At 41.7% G+C, this 21,176-nt stretch overlaps 1 long non-coding RNA gene across 1 annotated transcript; it reads right to left on the reverse strand.

Annotated features, from left to right (window-relative positions):
* Positions 1–5,147: 5,147 nt before the first annotated feature.
* LOC141805078 (uncharacterized) lies at positions 5,148–7,121 on the reverse strand. Its single transcript, XR_012599684.1, has 5 exons — positions 6,995–7,121; positions 6,686–6,786; positions 6,000–6,069; positions 5,809–5,877; positions 5,148–5,308 (listed from the first exon to the last, which is right to left on the reverse strand). It is a non-coding gene; the product is annotated as an uncharacterized LOC141805078 (long non-coding RNA).
* Positions 7,122–21,176: the final 14,055 nt, after the last annotated feature.

The raw sequence follows: 21,176 nt of genomic DNA on the forward strand, positions 1-21,176 counted from the left end.
TCCCCACGTAAAAAAAAAAAAGAAAAGATTAGAAAAAAAAGACAATTACCCATGAATGTTTTAAAATGTGTTACCATCATAAATTGGGTTGTTGTGTTTGCAGACTAGAATCTGTATTTGTAAACCCTGCATGTACCCTGATGTGTGCTCAAGCGGATAACTTTGGTTTGTGAAAAAACCCCTGGAAGAGAAAGAAAGCACTAAATACAAGAGGATATTTATGTTCTGTCTTATTGTGCATGCATATGTTGTGTTTAAGCATTTAAAATAATGATGATTATGATCACCATGAACTTAAAACACCCTGTAAGTAGAGGTGTCAACTGCAGAAAACTAAAGTGGATTTTCAGATATTAGTCAGGTTGCTTAGGTCAATATGTAGGATGAAGACAAAAATTTGTAAAACTAATTTCTCCATATCTCGTCTCCTCTATGACCTAAATTCATGGTTTCAATGGTTAAATCTACATTTTTGGGGGCAAGGAATTCAATGGAGTTGACCTTCCTTCTAATTGAGGCCTGTATGGTTGTGTATTTTGCATTTTACATGATAAAATGGTATTTTATGGTCATTTGGATATGTTTGTCGTCCAAACAATGTAATATTTCACTAACACCCTTTATCACATCTTACAAAGGACAACTCTCAAAAGACAACCTGCCCATTCATCATTTTTGAGGGTCCTTTAATCAAGAACTTAAAAGGGGGTGCCCTTATCATCTCATACCATCATGAGAGATCATCAGACACTATGACAAAATAGGCTTGTCACGATACTGGATTTCTAACTTTGATACGATGTTTTGAAAAATATTGATTTTCGATACAATTTTCGATACCACGTAACCACAGGGATTTTCAGTGCAAAAACGTCTCTCTTTATTTAACAAACAGTACAGAACAGTACAGAACACATTTACTTAGCTGCAACTGAAACAACAAAAAACAGTGCAATTGTACTGAGGTAGGGCACTTATTTAAAGGCCTCTGATATTTGTCGACATTCAAAGGAAACTTGAATGCAATTGAAAATAAAGATATGTACTGTGCACTTATTCAAACAAAGGCCTCAGAGTCAGACTATTTAAAGGCATTTTAAAGCAATTAGAAATAAATACAGTGCAATTGTACTGAGGTAGGGCACTTATTTAGAGGCCTCTGATATTTGTCACACATTCAAAAGTCACTTAACTGTATTTGGAGGTACCATACTGTCTGGACTATGTCACTTCGTAGTATAATTATACATTTTTTTTAAGTCGAATCAATCAAAAGAAAAAAATGCATCATGAAGACAAAAACAGCAGATAGGCTATGAGTCACACTAGACCATAAGTTTCATTTATTTAGAATGATTTGGTTTGTTTACAGTATTTCCAGAGGGAACTTTTTTACATATAACTGTGATAAATGTTTGTACATTAGGAGGTTTAAATATTGTTCCTACAGCTTTTCATATCTGTGACCAGTTTCTCTTCTCTCCATGTGCTCCTCTCCTCCTCCCTCCCCTGCTCTAGGTGAGTGTTGTTGTTGAGATTGGTGCAGTGTGAGTTTAAATGAGCTCCATCCGATGAACGTCCTCACTTTTAAAAAGTTACAGGAGTTTTGACGCTAGTTTGTGAACCCCGGAATCTGTTTACAATAGAGAGCCAAAAAGACATGAGTGAAGTTTTAAATCACGTTATCAGGAGCTAAACACCGGGAGCTGTCAGGCTGTCCAAGACGGAGGCTAGAGATGAGCGCGTCCAATGCGCAAACAAGTTGTGCTCTACAAAGCCAGCAGTGTGCCTGGACATATCGTTCGCTTCTAATCCCTCCTAGACCGACATGACAGTCCAAGACCCATCGAGAATGGGAGACCCTGAGACCAAGACAAGACCAAGACCAAAGACTGTCGAGGCCGTGACAAGACCGAGACCACGAAAAAGTGGCGAGACCAAGACCGGTCTCGAGAACTATAAGCCTATTTGATACTAGGGAACTTTATATTGAATTGTTTGCTAAATTTCAGGATCGATATTTACTGATAAAATGATACTTTTGACAACACTATGACAAAATGTAGGACAGTTTTGTGATCAGACACTAAAAGATAAACTAAAAGCACATAGGATCCCCTCCCCAAATACAACATATACAATATTCTCTGTACATTGAACATTCAATTATTGACAATATACATGACATGTCCAACATAATATCTAAGCTTGGCAGAATATGCAGAGCTTCCAGTTCATTGTGTCCTGATGCTGGCTGTCTGCTCCAAGCTGACCACGCTGTGGGTTCTTGCTCATGTTACTCTGGTGTTTGTCTGCAATAATTAAGCAAACACACCACCCATTAACATACAAAAACCAATAGGTGACATTTGGGAATTGTAAGCAGAACTTTGCCAACTCTGTAGGTCTACTACACATAAGTAAAGCAACATACCTGGATCTGAGACACAACCTGGCTTACTGTAGACTTATTTATCCCTGCTAAGTACACAGTTACCCCCTATCAAATAAAATTGACAAGTATTATTGATTAAGAGATGATTTTACTCCTTCTGAAAATATAATTAACCTTGCAGTTGACACAATGCAATTGCTAACTAGAGTTACCTTGGCTGTACCATGTAGACCCAGCATCAACATTAAACCGATAAAGCAACATACCTGGATTCATCTGAGATGTATTGGCACCATTTGTTTTTTTCACAGCCAAAAATGTAGAAGCCATTGGAATCTTGAATTAGGGTAACATAAGAGTTGAGCTACGGTAAATCAACATTCAATTAGGATATAAGGTATTTTCATGATGACCTGATTGCTTCTTTATGTCAATTCTATGCAACACTGTGTGATGTAATGGTTATGGGAAGCAAAGTACTGATATAACAGCCTCATGTTGATTGGTCACTTTCTTGTTGATTTTTTTGTGATTGGTGCTCTTGTTATTGGTGTCTAAATTAATGCTCTGATCTGTATTAATCATAAGCTGTGAAGTTTAAGTAGAGAGATCACATTTTTTCTATCACACTACCACACCTCTATTCTCTTTCCTTTACATCAATTTAAGTGTCAAAACTGTTACTACATGCATCAGATTATTTGTGCTCACAGTTTTTGAAGGTATCATATCGAGTGAACTGAAAATATACGCCTCTAGAGGGACCTTTTTATTTTATTGGGGGGACCATTCAACAAAATGTAAGAAAAAAAAAGCCAGGCATGTTTCAATCCAAACAGCCAGCTATTTTATCATGTAAAACGCTCTGAGACATGATTAAAATGCAAAATACCCACCCATACATGTCTTATTTACAGTGTAGTCAGCTCCATTGGATTCCTTGCCCCCAAAAATGTAGATTCAACCATTGAAATCATGAATTTAGATCATGTAGGAGGTAAGACATAGAGAACCTCGTTTTTGAAAGAAGCCATTTTTAAAGATCCAAGATGGCTGCTATAACGACCTCGGAAAGACTGGCAACATTGTTTTTCTGATTTGTTACAGTTTGTCACAGTATAAGGTTTCCAAAAATGTATGGTTTTACAAATCTCCATCTTCATCCTACAAACTCATCTGGTTGAATTTAGTGGCCCTGACTAAATAAATAAACATGTTACTGACTTCCAGTTAATGACAGAACATATTCTTATGTGCTGATAGTTGAAGTCTTACCAACAGGAGAAAATTAGTGTGAGAATAGCACACATTTTTAGATTGAAGTTCACGATTATTTTAGTTTCCTCTTTTTCCTTTTTAACTTTGTAGACAGTCCCAATCTCAACTCACAGCCTGCTGTACAAAGAGTTCACTATGAAGTGTGCACATTACAGGACTGATCAAAATAAAGTTGTAGCTCGCATTTGCCCTGACTTTGTTGACTTGTGCCCCCCTTTTTTTACCCAGTAATATGCAGTAATAATGAAGTGTAGTAATGTACAATACTCCCCACAAAAATTTCCTGATGTTAAATTATTTTAGAGACCGCCTAACGTCCAAAAACTTGTGTTTTTCACCAATATTCCATCATTGTCCGCTCCGGGTTAGTCCTCTCCTGCAGTCTGTCACTCCAGACAGTGCTGTGTGGCTGTACTGACCTCTGAACTGACGAAGACTTTGTTTACGTTTGTCCCTCAAAGAAAGGAGTCAGCTCTCCAGAGAGTACTGCGCATGCCCAGTACTCTCTGGAGAGCTGGCTGCGCATGCGCAGTACTTTCTGGAGAGCTGACTCCTTTCTTTGAGGGGCAAGTTTTTGGACGATTAATGCAGTTTTAGGAGCGGCGCTGTCTATGCCCCGATGGATCCCATTATACGGACGTCCGCTGCATGATTTTGGATCTAAATATCTCCCGAAGCACTGCTTGGATCAGGAAAGTCTTCTGGGTGAGTATTTTGTTCTACTTCATTCTATAAACAATGTAAAAGCTGTATAAACCGAAATTATCCTTTAAAAGGGGCATTTACAGTGGGAGGGAGTGCAGTGTTGTCAGTGGGGCACAGATTTATATAAGGCAACCAATTTTACTGTGACAGTTCATATGCACATTATTTGGATTTTGTACAGCAGAAGGAGAAGAGCGTGACCGTAAAATGTAAGTTATGCCCAGTAAATAAGAGGCTGAATACTGCATGGAACACAAACACAAATCTCTTGAAGCATATAAAGATGTATCAGGGGGATAAAGTAGTGTAACGAGTAGTGTAACTTCGTTACTATTTCCATGGAGTAATCAAGTAATGTAAGGCACTACTTTTTTCAATAGTAACGAGTAACGGGTAACTCTTTACTTTTTTGAGTAACGGACCCCAACTCTGGTAATGTAGTATAACTAACAAATCAGTGTATCCTTGTGTTTTTATTTTTGACCAAGCAAAATAAACACTGTAAAGATGCTGGTTGGTGATTTCTCTTTAAATGCTGATGTACCAAACAACAATAAAGATTTCTCAATTGTGTGAATTTTGTTGTTTTAGCTGACTGTGTTATTTATATTCTTTCAATAAATATTTAAAACTTACAATGGTCTTTCTTTTTATTTCAAAAGGATCTAATCAATATGAAGTAGTAAATAGCATTGAACATAAAGGATAACATCATGAAATTATTGCATGACATACTTTTCATGAAAAACAAAATTTTTTACAAAACAAAATATTCATGAAGTTCCTTAATAAATTGTATTCTTATAAAAGGAAGGTAGAAAGGTCTGTTAGTAGTGTCTTGTTCATTGATAAAGAATCTGAGGATGGCTGACATGACTGGAGAGCAGTGGTATGTTCCCAGTATCCTCTAGTCCTTAGGCAGGGGTTGTCCTGTAATAAGAACCACAAGAACATTTTTAACTAAATGCCACATTTTAAAGACATCAAAACTGACTCCAAGAGTGCCAACTATGTTTACTTTCAGAGCAAAGCATTATTTTGCATTACTTGGACAATGTACAACCTCTGCCTCAGATACTTATTGGCATTTACTCAATTTATCATAAGTCTTTATTTCACAGCATTTTTCTTTTGTCATTTACATTTTCCCTTAAAAAAGTATTCCAAAGTCATCACTAGTTTGGAGTGTCAAAAACTGCCCCACCAGATAAATGCAAGCCAATAAAAAAGGACTATTGAAGCTGTATATTTTTCTGTCAATGTAACCATAACTCATTCAGTAGTGTCATGTGCTGACTCACCTAGCCCTCTGCTGAGTTGTGTCTGTAAAAGTGTTAGTGAGTATAACTGACTAGAAAGTTTTTTTTACAGACAAAAACAGAAAGTTATAAAAAAAAAAATTGATCTTTGCAGTTCACACATAAACTCACACTGAATTACGGATATCATTGAAGTCGTGCGCATTGATGTCCTCTTCATCCAGCCCCAGTGAGGTCATACTGCAAAGAAAAAACAAACAAAAGATATATGACATGACACAAATGAAGAGCAAGAATAAAGAGTGTTTATATTTTTAACATGAGAAAAATTTGAACACAGTATGTCAATAAACTTTAAAAACCTTTCATCCAGCGGTTGAAAAGCTGCCTCTGTCCAGCTCCACTATTCCTGCTGGAGAGAAATCATCATCTCTGTAAAATAGACAAGAAGTACAAGACAAACTTTTTAAATTTCTGTCATGACCACTCTGCAAATAAAAGTTTATCTACAATACTTTATGCTGCTATCACACACTAAGGTGTGGTTAATACCTACAGTTATGTGTACCGCACCCATATTGTAGGTTTATTATTATTATGATTATATTTTCACTACTGTCTCATATCTTCTCAGTGAACATGTAGCTGATGTTCTTTACTTGTACTTCTCATTTGTTCCACATTGTGATTTGATGATATCTGCAATATTTACTGTCATCTCCTCAAACGTTGATCTCAAATGGCAGGCTAAAACATGACTAATATCATGAGGGCAGGAGGCATGTCTGGTTGAAACCAGAGGAGTTGATTTCTAGGTTCAACTCGAGGGAGAAAATTTTCTCCCTCGAGTGGATCTTTAGAGATCTCTGTGTGATTGTGCTCTATCTCCCTTTTGTAAACTTCGCACACGGACTACCAACAATCTGATACTGTGTATATGACTCAGTTTATAATAGGGAATTACTTTACTGTACCTCACTGTAAACAATTGCCAAGTGGTCAAGGTAATGTTCTTGTTTGCTGAGCTCTATCTGAGGCTAGAACTCACCTTCAGGAGGAGACACCGAACAAACGTTTGAAACAGCTGGGGGTGGCAGCCTCGCCTTTCCGTGTTTCAGCGGTGTGGAGGTCGATGTATCTTTCTCATAGCTATGAAAACACGCAGGAGAGAACGTAAAGGCTTTATACATTCTTGTTGATGAACAACAACTGGTGAGCTTTCTGCTAACAGATGGTGCAGAAGGTCTATGTAAACACAGATACAGGCTATTAGATAGCCGCTAGCATTAGCCGTTTGTATCGCTGGCTACCTGATGTGTGAATAAAACAAGACAATAAAGTCAGATCACACGATTACCTGTCCAGCAGAAACTGGGCGACATTGGCATCACTCTTGAATCTCTCCAAGTCCTTAGAGTGATACTCCGGGATGGAACAAGTTGGGTCCTATCCATGGCCGTAACCAGCTATGAGGTCACCGAGGTCCGAACCTCGGTAAAAACTTCCGAGAAAAAAAAAAGTAAAACGAGCCCCAATCGGCGCATCAAACATATGAACACAGGGGAACTTTTATTTTGAAACCGGAAATTATCTGACGAAGCCTGTAACCGCAGTGACTTTGAACGCGCTTGACAGGAAGCAGAGAACGCCACCGTGAAGTGAGTGACAGGTTCTTTATTATTTTACGAACAAGCAGCCCGCTGTAAATGAAGCCTTCAGATGTTTTTGACCAACACGATCTGACAGTGTCTTATAAACCTTCATGCAGACAGGTCCGTTATTTTCGGTTTGTGCTGATACAGCAGTATATCAGTCTTTAGAAAGAGGAGGAGGAAGCCGGGGGTTTGATCCAAGGTCCGAACCCGCGGAATATTTCAGCAGGATTTAATTCATCGCATTTTATCCCATGGTCTGTGTGAATACTGCTTCAGACTGGGGTAAACCTACTTTAAACGGGTAAAAGACGTTCCGGTTAAATTGCCTGATGACTGTTCCCACCTATGCCAGTTTATGCCGCGGCCACACCAAACGCGAACACGCGAATTTACTCGCGCGAATGGCCTGTCACGCGCCGCGTGAACGCCCGAGTCTCGCCTCTGGACTTTTTTTGACAAGCTGAGGCGCAAACACGCGAATGCGCGGTACTGCGCATGCGGAGTAGAGAGCTCGTTCATTTAAAGACCGAAAGTCCAAAAGAGAATCTGAAAAACAATGAGCTGTGGTTTCCAAAGCATGACAGGAGAGTGTGTGAAAGCTTTGGAGATCACAATCAATGTCTGCTGCCTCTCCCTGGTAATCCACCAGCCCTGCTTGGCTGTTCCCTGCGATCTCATCCCCGATCCCCCGAACCTCCGACCCATGTTCTCGGAGGTCTCCCTGGGGATAATGAAGGGGTGGAGGAAAGAGAGGAGCACAGAGAACTTCCATCTTTTCCCTGGCTCTGCCCCTGCCCCACTCTTTCCTCCTCTCTATCAGGCTTAAAACTCCGCTGAGGAAAACACAGTCGGACTCAGTGATAGCCCGTGCAGGCAGATCCAGCTGGGAACGAATGTTTTCAGAACTTACATTCAAAACCTGTCTCCTCAGAGACTTTCACCCAAGCCTGCTCCTGTTTTTCCGGTCTCTGTAGAGTACACACGTCGTATCGTATAACTCTGGATGATGACACACCGCACAGATTGTTTTCTCCTCCATCCTCCGGCGGAGTTGGAGCCGGAGCAGGCGGCAGTTGCCCCCCAACGTCGTCAAAACAATGACGTCGTGGGGGAATATCTTGAACTCGAGCGAATTCGCGTCTACCGCCCAAACGCGTGAACGCTCCAAACGCGCCGCGCCAAACGCGCGAATCGCGCCGCCCGAGGCGAATCGGCGGCTAAACGCGTCTTTGCATTGACTTTGTATGTAATCGCGCCGCAAATTCGCGTTTGGTGTGGCCGCACCATTAAAGTGCTCAACTGGGATAACCATTAGGTAACCATGGCAACAGCCTTACAGTTTCACTTTAAGCGTAAATTTGTTGTCTGTTGTCTGGTCTCTGGGGCGTTTTCTAATTGTCTGTTTTCATCCTCAGTGAGAATGAATGTTGTAATCATGCAGATAAATATCAAACATGTTTGAAAATTATCGGGGCGGCTCCGACGAGTCTGTGAGACGATCGTGGGGCTAAAGATTCATCTGTGACCCGCTCACACTAGAAGATTATCTTTGTCGAACGTCAGGGCTGATTTTAGTCCCCGACCAGATTTCTTCCCTGATAGTGGGGAGGACCGAATCTGGGTTAAATCGGGGCAAGAATCCTGTAGTGTGAGCCAGGCTTTTCATTTAAACAGCTTATCTTGCTCCATGGAGCTCACGTTTCACACATGTGGACAGCTGACGCTTTATAGCCGGCTCTGATACGTCACAAGGGGGCGTGTCTGTCAGTGAAAAGACTTCCGCGAAGCCTGCACTTGTGTTTCCTCGATTATGCCTCCTCCAGCTCAGTCTCCTCTCTCCTCTCTCCTCTCTCCTCCGAGCACTTTGGAATGTCCTCCAATATGGCTGCTCAAAAAGTACTTCCGGTGTCGCTGAGGAGAGAGGAGATAGGAGACTGCATTTTGGCACATTGGGAAGCACCCTTTGTGTCTCAGCACCCGATTCTTTTTCGACAAAAGACACAGAAGCTACAAAGACAATGATTTTAAAGACAACGTTTGGAAGAGAATAGCTGCGGAGATGGAGTATGATGATGGTGTGTGTATAATCAACCTCCTACCGAATTAAATTGTGTTTGTTTTAGCGATAGCCGACACAAGCTAAATTGTAGTCGTTGTAAACCATTAATGCCGTTATTGTCGGCTGTTTTAACTTTCATAAAGATTAATAAAGATATATACTTCTGTATTCTCTTTTTGCTTGTCGTATGATCTAAGTTTAATCTATACCTGAAAATGCGGCAATGTAATGACAGTAGTGTTATCTATTATTAGACAGTGAAGTGATCTAAACAAGCGAGTGTCTTATCAGAGCTAAACATGATATAACTCTGTTACTTTTTAGTTGAGGAAGTGAAAAAGTTATGGAAGAATCTGAGGGACACATATGTGAGAAAGAAGAGAGAGGAGGGAGATGTTAAGAGTGGTCAGGCAGGTGGAAAGCAGAAGAAGAGATGGAAGTTTATGGATGCCATGTCTTTTTTAGATGAATCAACATCTTTCAGGAGGTGGGCTGTATCTTGTAACATAATGAACTAAAAGTAGCTAGGCATAGTACTAACCATTTGCTTTATTTTATATAGCACCCAGGGTAATGTAGAAATTGAGGAGACCCAGGAGGAAGATGCAGGGCCAGCTCAGCTCCTCAACCAGGCAGAAAGTGAGGGAGAGTGTGTGGCTGCAGCTCCTAGGCCAGCTAAAAGAAAGAGCACTGACCGCAGGCTGGAGGAATACTTAAAGAAAAAAGAAGCAAGACAGGCAGAGAGGGATAAAGAGAGAGCACAGAGGGATGACATCACACTATTTCTTTTGAGTTTGGCTCCTGCACTGAGGCGCCTGCCGATAGAAAAACAATCCTGGGTCAAAATGAAGATGACGCAGTTGTGCCATGAGGCAGAGTTTGGTGCTGTTTTTGCACCGCAGCAATACCCAAATGCAACATATTATTAACATATAATTAACTTTTTATTATCTATTAAATGCTAATTGACTGAAACAATATCCTGTGTGTGTGTGTGTGTGTGTGTGTGTGTGTGTGTGCGCATTGACTAAAAACAAGCGGTGTGGTAAACATAAAATTATTATTTCTTCACAGTATAAACAAAAGATTATAAGTATATTTACAGAAAATTATTACAGAAATTGTATAACATATCATATAACATATATTATTATTTCACATTACTATTTTATAACTTTTATGAGTTTTGTTTATTATTTATTATTATTATTTATTATTATTATTTATGATATTATATTAATGCTGTATTATTGAATTTATTATTATTTTTATATTATATCAAAATATTCATAAATTGTATATATAATTGCTATCATTATATTATGCCGATAATATTTAAGAGTTTCAAGGAGCAGAACCACGACGAATATGTCCATATTGCCAAGGAACTTCCCCGGCTGGAGAGTTGAAGTAATGGCGAAAGGTCTACTCTCAGTGCCTCTGCAGATGCTCTGTTCCCTCGTTCCCTTGTTCCCTGGTACCTGATTGGTGTCAGGATGCTCTCTCCAGCATCATCATCACCTTGCTCTCCATCATCGCGGTTGTGATCTCCCTCATCAGACCACAGGAAGTTGGAGAGGATACAAGTGGCCTTTATAATACTGTCTGCCGCATCAGGACAGACCTGCAGCTGTCGACAGTAGACCCTCCAGCGCTGTGTGAGGATCCCAAAGCAGTTCTCCACAATTCGACGGGCTCTGGAGAGATGGTAATTGAAGATGCGGGCATCCTCCTGAAGGTGACGCCCTGGATAAGGCCTGAGGAGGTTAGGCTTCATAGGGAAGGCCTCATCAGCCACAACAACATACGGCAACGGTCCCAGATCTGGTGCAGAGGGGAGGGGGGATGGTGGTGGGACATCGAGCTCACCTGCCTGGAGGACTTTGCCAAGATTTGATTTGGCAAAGATCCCTCCATCACTGTTGCTGCCAAAGCCTCCAATATCCACAGCCAGAAACCTGTAGTCTGCGTCAACCAAGGCAAGGAACACGATGGAGAAGGTCCCCTTGTAGCTGTGGAACTGGGACCCAGCGATGGGAGGTGCCTGGATGACGATGTGTTTCCCGTCCAGGGCACCTATACAGTATGGGAAGTTCCACCGCTCTTCAAACCTCCTTGCTGTCTTCAACCACCTCTCCTTGTCAGGAGATGGCATCTGAGACTCCTTCAGCTCCTCCCAGATGGCATCACATGTGTCCCTCACAATTTTCCCAACTGTTGAAATTCCAAGCCGGAAACTTGCAGCAATTGTTGTGTAGCTGTCACCAGTGCTTAGAAATCTGTAAAGACAAAACAAATGAAGAATTACTAATTCTAATAATAATACCACAACGCAAAACCTAATTTCATGACATGGTACATTTTCTTTTTCATCCTTGTATTTAATAGAACAATTTCGTGCCACAGCTACCCTTGGCCAAGGATATAGCAGGGTAGTAGTTTCAGATGCTTTTAAGCTCTTATGGAATCAATATAAATGACAAAACAGTGACCGTCTAGTTTGCTTGCTAATAAAATCCATGGTGTGTTGAACAGGCTGACTGATTATCCTGGGCTCTGTGATATGGTAACAAATAACTTAAGCCAAGGTGATTCTGTTTACTAATAAATAACTATTTTTAATGCAGGTTACCTATATCTCAAAAAGATATGGTAATTATCTAATATAGAACAAGAGTTCATAAATTACCATTTTCATTCCATATTTTAATAAAGTAACTTTAATAATCATATAAATATGTTTAATTAATATTAACATGATATTAATGTTGCTAGATGTGTTGTCAGGTTGTTTTTTAATGTGACAGGGGCAGCCGTTAGAGCCGCCGTTAGTGAAGAACAAAAGTGTCCTCCTCATGTCAACTTTTCCTTTTAAAACAGTTTTTGGAGCTAGTGCTAAGGTAATTTTGTATTTAACATTATAGTAGTTATCCTAGTAAAAGATCACGGCAGTAGACAGGCATCCTATCTCATGAATGAACCAGTTGCGCCATGCACTCAGCTGGGGGTCGCTTACTAACAGACTAGACGTAACACAGATGATTCTTTTGACAACAATGTATCCTCTTACCTCAGACATACGGCTAATCGCTGCTCCGGGTCAATCAGCTCCCTGAAATTGTTTCTCTGCCTCCTCAGTCTTGGAGCTAGTTGTTGGAGCAGCGTTTCAAACTGTCCCACAGACATCCTGAAGTAGGTCCTGAAGCGGCTGTGGAACAGTTTCAGCTCCTGAACCAGGCAGTGAAACTCGCTAAGTTCTCCTCTCCTTTTCAAAATAGGATGCACCCAGTTGTCTTGTTTTTTTCTCTTATTTAACAAAACAAGCACCAGGTCGTCGTCACTTGATGTCGACTCCATATTTGCTGTCTGTAACTGACACGGCCATTGTTTTTTTTCAAGAATGTATTAAATCGCATCGCTCCCGGTGTGCATATACACGCAAATCAAAATTCACCTCCGAATTATTCGCAATTTCGTGCCGTTTAATCACATCGCTGCTGGTGTGCAGGGACCTTAAGACTAAGCCAAATATAACGTTTTTGTCTCAATGTCTCAATGAGAATAGGTTTCTAAATTCTTAGCAACAGAAAATCTCTCTCTTCCTCTTTTCCTCAAATGTACTGTTACGCTAACAACCCAAAGTAAACTTCCATCATTTCACACTGTATGATTATAGAATAGAATTGAAAATACTTTAATCATCCCCAAGGGGAAATTCAGGAGTCACAGCAGCATTAAAGAAAATAAAAGTAAGAAAGTGCATAGAAAGTGCAAAAAGGTCGACAAGAAAAGAGATGTCGACATCCCGTCCACCACTCTCCAGCCCAGCCAGTCTCCACCTCCACAGAGTCCAGGACTGAGCCTCCCCAGCAGTCTGGTCAGTCTCTGTCTCCTGAATCCTGTCTGCTCACAGCAGGTGAAGCTCCTCCAATGTGGCGCCGGCGTCCGATGTCAGCTCCGTCAGCCACGTCCGTGAACAGCACGATGCCGCTGGGCTAGCACGGCTAGCTCGTCCATCCCCTGGAGATAGATCCCACGTTCCCAACAACGATGGATGGAAGGACAGGTCCACGTCGTCACCTCCCAGCTCACACCCGAGAACCAGCACGTCGTCCTCACAGCCTCCTCCTCAGCTCGAGGGAAATCATCAAGCCTTACACTAGTTAGCATTGACATGCTACAGGCTGCTAACAGCTAATTTCACATGTAAACAATGCAGCCATGGTTACATGTAGGGTCTCCAGACAAACACAGGAGAAAAGTAGTAAAAATATCACTGAAGCCACAAAAAGTTTGGTGTCCGTGACCAATAATGAACCATACAACGTAATGATCCACTCCAAATACGAAGATTATGAAAAAGAGAGGAAAAAAATTACAAGAAATGGTCAAAGACGAGAGAGCTGCTGCAACAGGCAGCTAATTGGGCAGGGCCTAGCAACAGAAAAAAAAAAAAAAAGGGTTATGCAGTCTAATATAAAGGAACTTTTAGCTACTACTGGTCAAAACTGATTTTATAACACAGGTTTGTGTGTGTGGGTGTGGGTTGCGGGACAAGGTCTGGACCTCACCAATTTTGAAACCCTGGTTATGGCCCTGGTCCTATCACAAGGTTTAGGGCAGAAATTACCCCTACAGCAGTGTTTTTGTGCAGCAGAAGCCCAGGGTGCACGCACCAACACCCCCTCCCTGCTCGTCTGCCAATTTCCTCTGCACTCAGATGGGGCCATATTTTACTTGACCAAAAACACAAATAAACGGACTCCCACCGAAAAAAAAAATCGGTCTGCATTCACGCTTTATTTATAGAATTTTCAGCGCGTTACTTTCACACAAAAACACCACTAAATAAGGCTCTAGTTCTCACCATGTCTCTTCATTCTGGCAGACTACCTGCGTTTGTTTATATGTGGCACGCCTGAGCGCCTGATACATTAAGCGGCGAGCGACTCGTAGCCAGTCGTGGCTCTGCAGCGGAGGTAGCGCTGTTTTACGACACGATGAGAACTAGAGCCTTATTTAACGGTGTTTTTGTGTGAAAGTAACGCGCTGAAAATTCTCTGCATAAAGCGTGAATGCAGACCGATTTTTTTCAGTGGGAGTCTGTTTATTTGTGTTTTTGGTCAAGTACAATATGGCCCCGTCTGAGTGCAGAGGAAACCGTCTGACGAGCAGGGAGGGGGTGTTTGGTGTGTGCGCTCTGGGCTTCTGCTGCACCTAAACACTGCTGTAGGGGTAATTTCTGCCCAAAACCTTGTGATAGGACCCAACTTGTTCCATCCCTGAGTATCACTTTAAGCTCTCGCCATTGAGAAAGTGCAGCTCCAATGATTACACTAGTTTAGCTCTCTCGGCATCCAAACACCTTTTATTGTCTTCCTCCTACTGCTCTGCGTTGCAGAACTTGAAGGAAGAAGTGGCTCTGAACTCTAGACTATAAAACTGAGAGCTACTTCCATTTTCTCTGCCATTGTTCACCAAATAGAGCTGTTGCGTTCAACTCTCCTGAGAAGGGTCCAGCCGCAGCTTCGCAGGCTGCAGTCTCACAGCTGCAGTCTCACGGCTCTCAGTCGCACCTGCGCTGTGTAATACGGAATAGCCTGTCTTGAAAAAAACGAAGTCACATGTATAATTTTATTTGGTTAAAAATGATTTAAACATTGGATAATTTTACATCGAAATTAACAGGTAGAAAATGAACTGTGAAGAGCATTCTGTGATGTTAATGTTAAGCAATGAAAATTCTGTTAAACTAACGTTAATTGTTAACACTATCATAATTTATTTAGCCATGAGACTGCGGCCTGCAGGGATGCAGCTGGATAATATTAACTCTCCCAGAGAGGACTCACAGGCTCAATCCCAAACCGTCCCCTACTCACTCTCCCTACACACTAACCCTCTGTTTGCGCGTTCTTGCGGAGGGTCCGCCACATCGAGGGCCGTCCCAAACCATGTAGTGCGGAGGGGGAGTGGACCATTCAGCCCTTAAACAGCGAGCCTGCATCGATGCACACTTTCAACGACTTTGACAGGAAGTGCAACGGCGAAATGGAGGAGGAAACAACATATAAATTTAAGTGCCACATGTGTCAAATATGTTCCCAATCCCCACACCTCTATCACACTATGGGCCTTTTTCAAACCGCCCCCTACACACTCCCCCTCCATGACGGAGTGCACTCCGTCAGGGAGTCACACTCGCAGCTGAATGAAGTTCACTTCATCAGGGTGTAGGGTATAAATGCAGCTTTGGGACAGAAACTTCATTTTCTCAGGCGGAAACAGATAAACAAAGAAAAAGAAGAAGAAATAAAACATAGAAAAGACAAAAGAAACTCACTCCGACGCTTCTTTGGCGGCATTTCTTTTTTTTTTTATTGAAGAGTTTTTTGATGTTTCACTCTCGCTTGAATGAATTCTTTTGTTTTTGTGACAGTCCCTGTAAATATTAAACACTCAAACACGAACTGTCTGAACAAATGCAAGGCAGGCCTTAATCAATGACATGTACATCTAAAGTTGTGAACATCTGCATGACAATCATTAAATATTTGTGTTAGTTTAACAGTGTTTGTGCTGGCACATATGAGTGGAACTTACATTTGTATGTTGCTTCCTCCATGACTGAAACAATTTAGCGCTGCACGTATTCAGCGAGACGGCATCCGTGCCGACTCCCTTGTGGAGGGTTTTATAGCCCACTACCCCTCCTCGCGGATCGCTTTGTAATGGCTCTTGATGTGGCGGACCCTCCGCGAGGACGCGCTAACAGAGGGGTAGTGGGTAGGGAGCGTGTGTTGGGGGCGGTTTGAAAATGGCCCTAATAGAAACTCACAAGAAGCGTCGTTTAAAAAGATTAAACGAAACAAGCAAATCTTACACTATGCTGATGTTTGATTTGATCATGCAGCCCTGGCACCTAAAATGTGAGCAGTTTGCAGTATTAATTCATTTGTTCAATTGGAAATGTCAGATGGTGACAGCATTGAAAGACATGTGGGATCACTTCAATTTATTAAAAGTATAATATAGCTCCTGTCATTGTAACGGCTTTTATTTTTATGACTGTAAAGGAGAAAAAAAACGAGACAGCTGGTGCGGCTCCAAACTGAGAATGATTCTCATTTCACACACACAAGAGGCATGGGAGCAGGTATCTGCCCTATCCCAATGAAATCCATGTGTTTCACTGTTATCTCTGTGTCAATCTAAGCGTATTTTGGAAACATACAGCTCTTATCAACCCTGCACAGCGATCCTAGCGACTCGCAATCTGTGCCTCAGCATAGAGGCACAGCCATACATGGGGAGCATCTCGGTTGCCATGGCAACAACGTTTTCCGTTTTCCAGTGAAGTGAAGAGGGCCTCCCATACCTGCCGGTCATGTTTATACCCTCCCCCTTCAATTCAAGTGCCCTCCACAGCCAGGACTGTGACTTCATTTGGAGTGACACTCAGTAGTGAAGGGGTAGTGTGTAGGGAGTGGTTTGGGATTGAGCCAACGTGACGCGCAGGGTGCAGCATCACACCTCTTCCTGGTTCTTGTCCAATCATTTATTTCGGAACGAAATGAACGATAGGGCTTACTTAACGCTGCCCAGCTGCTGATACAGACCACGGACATTTCTCATGACAGTGTCAGTACACTACGTGTACAACTTGCTACCAGTTTATAGATGACTTTTTGACAGTTATTTTAAAAAATACTTAAAAATATGGCCTACCATACCTTTAAAGTAATTGGATTAAATGTAATGATTTTCTTCCATCCCTTATAATTAGACATGTTAAGAATAAGGGGAGGAAGTAACCAATTCCAAATATTTTGATTTTACTCATACTTGAGGAAAATTTACACCTTGTAATCTACTTTATTACTTTTAAAATCACAAGTCACCACTGAGTATGCCCATCATTTGAGTTAATATTCAAACCTGCATATTATAGCCAATAAGGCTGTCCAATCGTGACCGTGCCTATGGCGTAAGGAAAGGAAAACTGCCACTGCAAGCTCAGGTGTCTGGAGTAATATACCAATGCAACAGAATTGATACTCGCGTTGATACCCGACAAGTACCTGTGGCTGTACCTGGAGGGGTGTTTCATGTACAGAAAGGAGACAGTCTGTATATGAAATGAATGAATGAAATGAAAAAAAACTTTATTTATCCCAAAGGGAAATTTAGGATATATGTGGTACATCTGTTAGCCTGAGTGCCTTCAATCATTTTTTGAGATGTTGAATGAGCTGTTATTAAGCCTGCGTGTCCGGATAAGTTACCTGTGGAAATCGATGTCTCACTCAATCAGTCAGTCTATCTTTAGACATTAGCTGGGTCATTTTGGAGCGAAACGTGACCGTGGTGAGCGAAGGTCCGTTTCTCAATGGATTTGTCATCTAGGAGTATTGAGTATATATATCCAGTATTGAGCAAAAATAAGCAAAAGAAACAATTAAAAATAAAAATATAGCTAAAAAAGCAGAGTAATAACAGAGAGCTGCCAAACTTTGCTGCTACCGCTAGAAGCGCATCATTTGAAAAAAAAAAAAAAAAAAAGTATATGTAGTAATGTAGTATACAGTATGCAAACAAAAACAAACAAAAGCAAAGTTGCAGTATGCAAAAAAAAAAAAAACCCAGATGACGTACTGATTCGGGAAACAATTCACAGTATGCATTGGACCAGTCTGCTTCGCCTACTGTTGCCCACAATGCAAAGCGCCTGAATTGAAAATGACTGAGAGCAAAGCTTTAACAATCACTACTTGTTATCTTTAAGTTTTCAATACACTAGTGTGTAATAACCTGTTATAACTTTTTTTTGTGTATTTATTTTTTTTTGTACTCTGTACAAAGTTCAGAGTTCTTAGGGTCTTTCTTTTCACAACAATTGTACTGAGAGAGTGCAGTTTAAACCAGGGTCAAATTCCTTGTATTCTTGAAAATACTTGGCGAATAAAGACGATTCTGATTCTGATTCTGATTCTGATTCTGATTCTGAAAAGGTCTGTTGTTGTTTTTCCATTAACAGTTTGTAACGGCCAGACCGCGGCATTATTTGTGTAAACCACTGCCAAGTAAAATAATAATGATAATAATAATAATAAATTTTATTTGTATTGCCCTTGACATCAAAAGATCTCAAAGGGCTACCAGTTAAAAAGAGAAAAGCAAAAAAAAAAAAGTAAGCAGAAAAGGGCAGTTAAAAAGATCTAAAACAGCGACAACTAGAAGAACCAAAAGCCTTGTTAAAAAGAAAAGTCTTAAGGTTCCTTTTAAAACGGTCTGTGGACTGTGGAGCCCTCAGGGTATCAGGGAGGGCATCCACAGACAGGGTACAGCAACACCAAAGGCCCTGTCACCCATAGTCCTAAGTCTGTTTCTGGGTGTCTGGAGGAGGTGATTTGAGTTTGTGGAGCGGAGGGAGCGTGACGAGTGTTGTGGAGTGAGAAGCTCTTTGAGGTAGGGGGGACATGTCCATGGATGCATTGGTGAGTGAGGAGGGAAACCTTGTATTCGATTCTGCTGGGGACCGGAAGCCAGTGTAGTGAACGGAGGATGGGGGTGATATGGTCATGTTTGTGCACTCTCATCAGGATCCTAGCTGCAGAGTTTTGGATGTATTGTAGCCTTTGCAGGCTCTTGCTAGGGATCCCGATGAGAAGTGCATTGCAGTAGTCCAGTCTGGAGGAGATGAAGGCATGGACCAGCTTTTCAGCATCTGGAAAGGAGAGAGCGGGGCGGAGTTTGGAGATGTTTCGGAGATGGTAGAAGGAGGTCTTGCAGAGATGGTTAATATGGGATTCGAAGGTGAGCTGGGGGTCCATTTTCACACCAAGATTTGTGACTGTAGATGAGAGGGGGATGTTTGTGCCAGAGAAACCAGGATGGCTTCAGTTTTGGAGCTGTTGAGTTGGAGGAAGTTGTGCTCCATCTATGCCTTTATCTCCTCCAGGCAGATAGTGAGTTGTGATGGGGATGATGATGAGGGAGGGATTGCAGCTTTGGCGTTGACATACAACTGTGTGTTATCGGCAAAACAGTGGAAAGAGAGGCCATGACGACTGATAACCTGGCCAGGGGGAATCAGGTAGAGGATAAAGAGGATGGGGCCGAGGACAGACCCTTGGGGACCACCGCAGGTGACTGTGTGGAGGTTTGAGGTGGAGTGGCCCATGGAGATGTATTCTGTCCGGTTTGTGAGGTATGATTGGAACCACCTTAGGGCGGTGCCAGAGAGACCAATGGTGAAGTGGAGCCGGTTTAGTAGAATGTTGCGATCAACTGTGTCAAATGCTGCGGAGAGGTCCAGGAGGATGAGGAGGGATGGAAAACCAGCATCTGATGACAACAGGAGATCGTTTGTGACTCTTACAAGCGCAGTTTCTGTGCTGTGGGCGGAGCGGAAACCGGACTGGAATTTTTCAAAGAGGTTGTTGAGTTGTAGGTGGTTCTGAAAGTGGGTGGCAACTGCTTTCTCAAGGACTTTGGATATGAAAGGAAGATTTGAGATGGGCCTGTAGTTTAAAAGGACTTCCGGGTCGAGGGTGGGTTTTTTGAGGAGTGGTCTGATAATGGCTGTTTTTAAGACAGAGGGGACGTGACCAGCTTGGGGAGAGTGATTAATAACAGAGGTGATCAGAGGATTTAAAACAGTGATATGGGTTTTTACCAGGGAGGATTGGAGAGGGTCCAGAGCACAGGTGGAGGGTTTCATCTTCCTGATGATGTGCTGCACTTCTTCTGATGAGACCGTAGGAAAGCAGTTTAAGGGTTGGGAGATTCGGCATGTTGGGGAGGCAGCTTGTGTAGGGGGACCAGGAAAAGCAGAGCGGATACGTGCAATTTTGGAGGTGAAATAGTCCAATGATTGCATTGCTCTGCTGTAGTACTGGTGAATGGAGGGGATTTAGGTTTGATAAGGTGGTTTACAGTAGTGAAAAGCTGTTTGGAGTTTCCAGGACTATTTCTGATGACATCGGAGTAGAATAGTGACCTTGCCTCTCTAAGAGCAGCTGAATAATGTTTTTGGTGTATCCGGTAGGCTTGCTTGTGAACGGTGAGGCCCGAGGTTATACAGCGCCGCTCAAGGACTCGCCCAGCTGCCTTCATTTTCCGAAGTCCATCTGTGAACCAGGGCGCTGAGCGGGAGAAGGAGACCGCCCCAGTTTTAACAGGTGCATGATGGTCCAGGAGATTGTCGAGATGGCTGTTGTATTAATCCCCTGCTTCATCGGCCAATGAGAAATGTGAGGAGAGATGTTGAAAATCTGAAGCCAGTTTCTCGTGGTTAATGTTTTTGAGGTTCCTATAGTATAGTATTATATTTTACCGTTACATTCTGTATTTCAGCTCAATATTTCCACCACCATAAATTTTCCCGCTTCACCTCATTCTTACTACTGAATTGTGTGTGTAATGTTTATCCTTGATGTGTTTTTTTCTTTTAAATGGCCCTAATAGGCCATCGTACACTGTCACAAAATGATAAGTAATTCCTCTCTGAAATAACAAGTTTTCTCCACCACTGACTGTTTCATATAAAATGCTGCTTCTGGCAATATTTTTACAGATTAATAAGTGAAATGTCAACATGTCGGCTACTCATGGTTTGTTTTGTACAATCAAAATTAAGTATGGAAAATAAATCGTATGAAAAAAAAAATCCTATTTCCGCTTCACTACATAATAAACCTAACAGAACAGTCATAGTACATACTACATTCAAGTGTGGTATGCAGTATGCAGTGCCAACTACATACTACTTTCATACACAGTATGTGGTAGGTGAATTCCAAAAACAGCCTGCAGTTTTCTTG

The sequence above is a fragment of the Halichoeres trimaculatus genome, unplaced genomic scaffold, assembly GCF_033239565.1.
Source record: "Halichoeres trimaculatus isolate MK-OKI-2021-1 unplaced genomic scaffold, fHalTri1.1 fHalTri1_scaffold_16, whole genome shotgun sequence".
Classification (NCBI taxonomy): domain Eukaryota; kingdom Metazoa; phylum Chordata; class Actinopteri; order Labriformes; family Labridae; genus Halichoeres; species Halichoeres trimaculatus.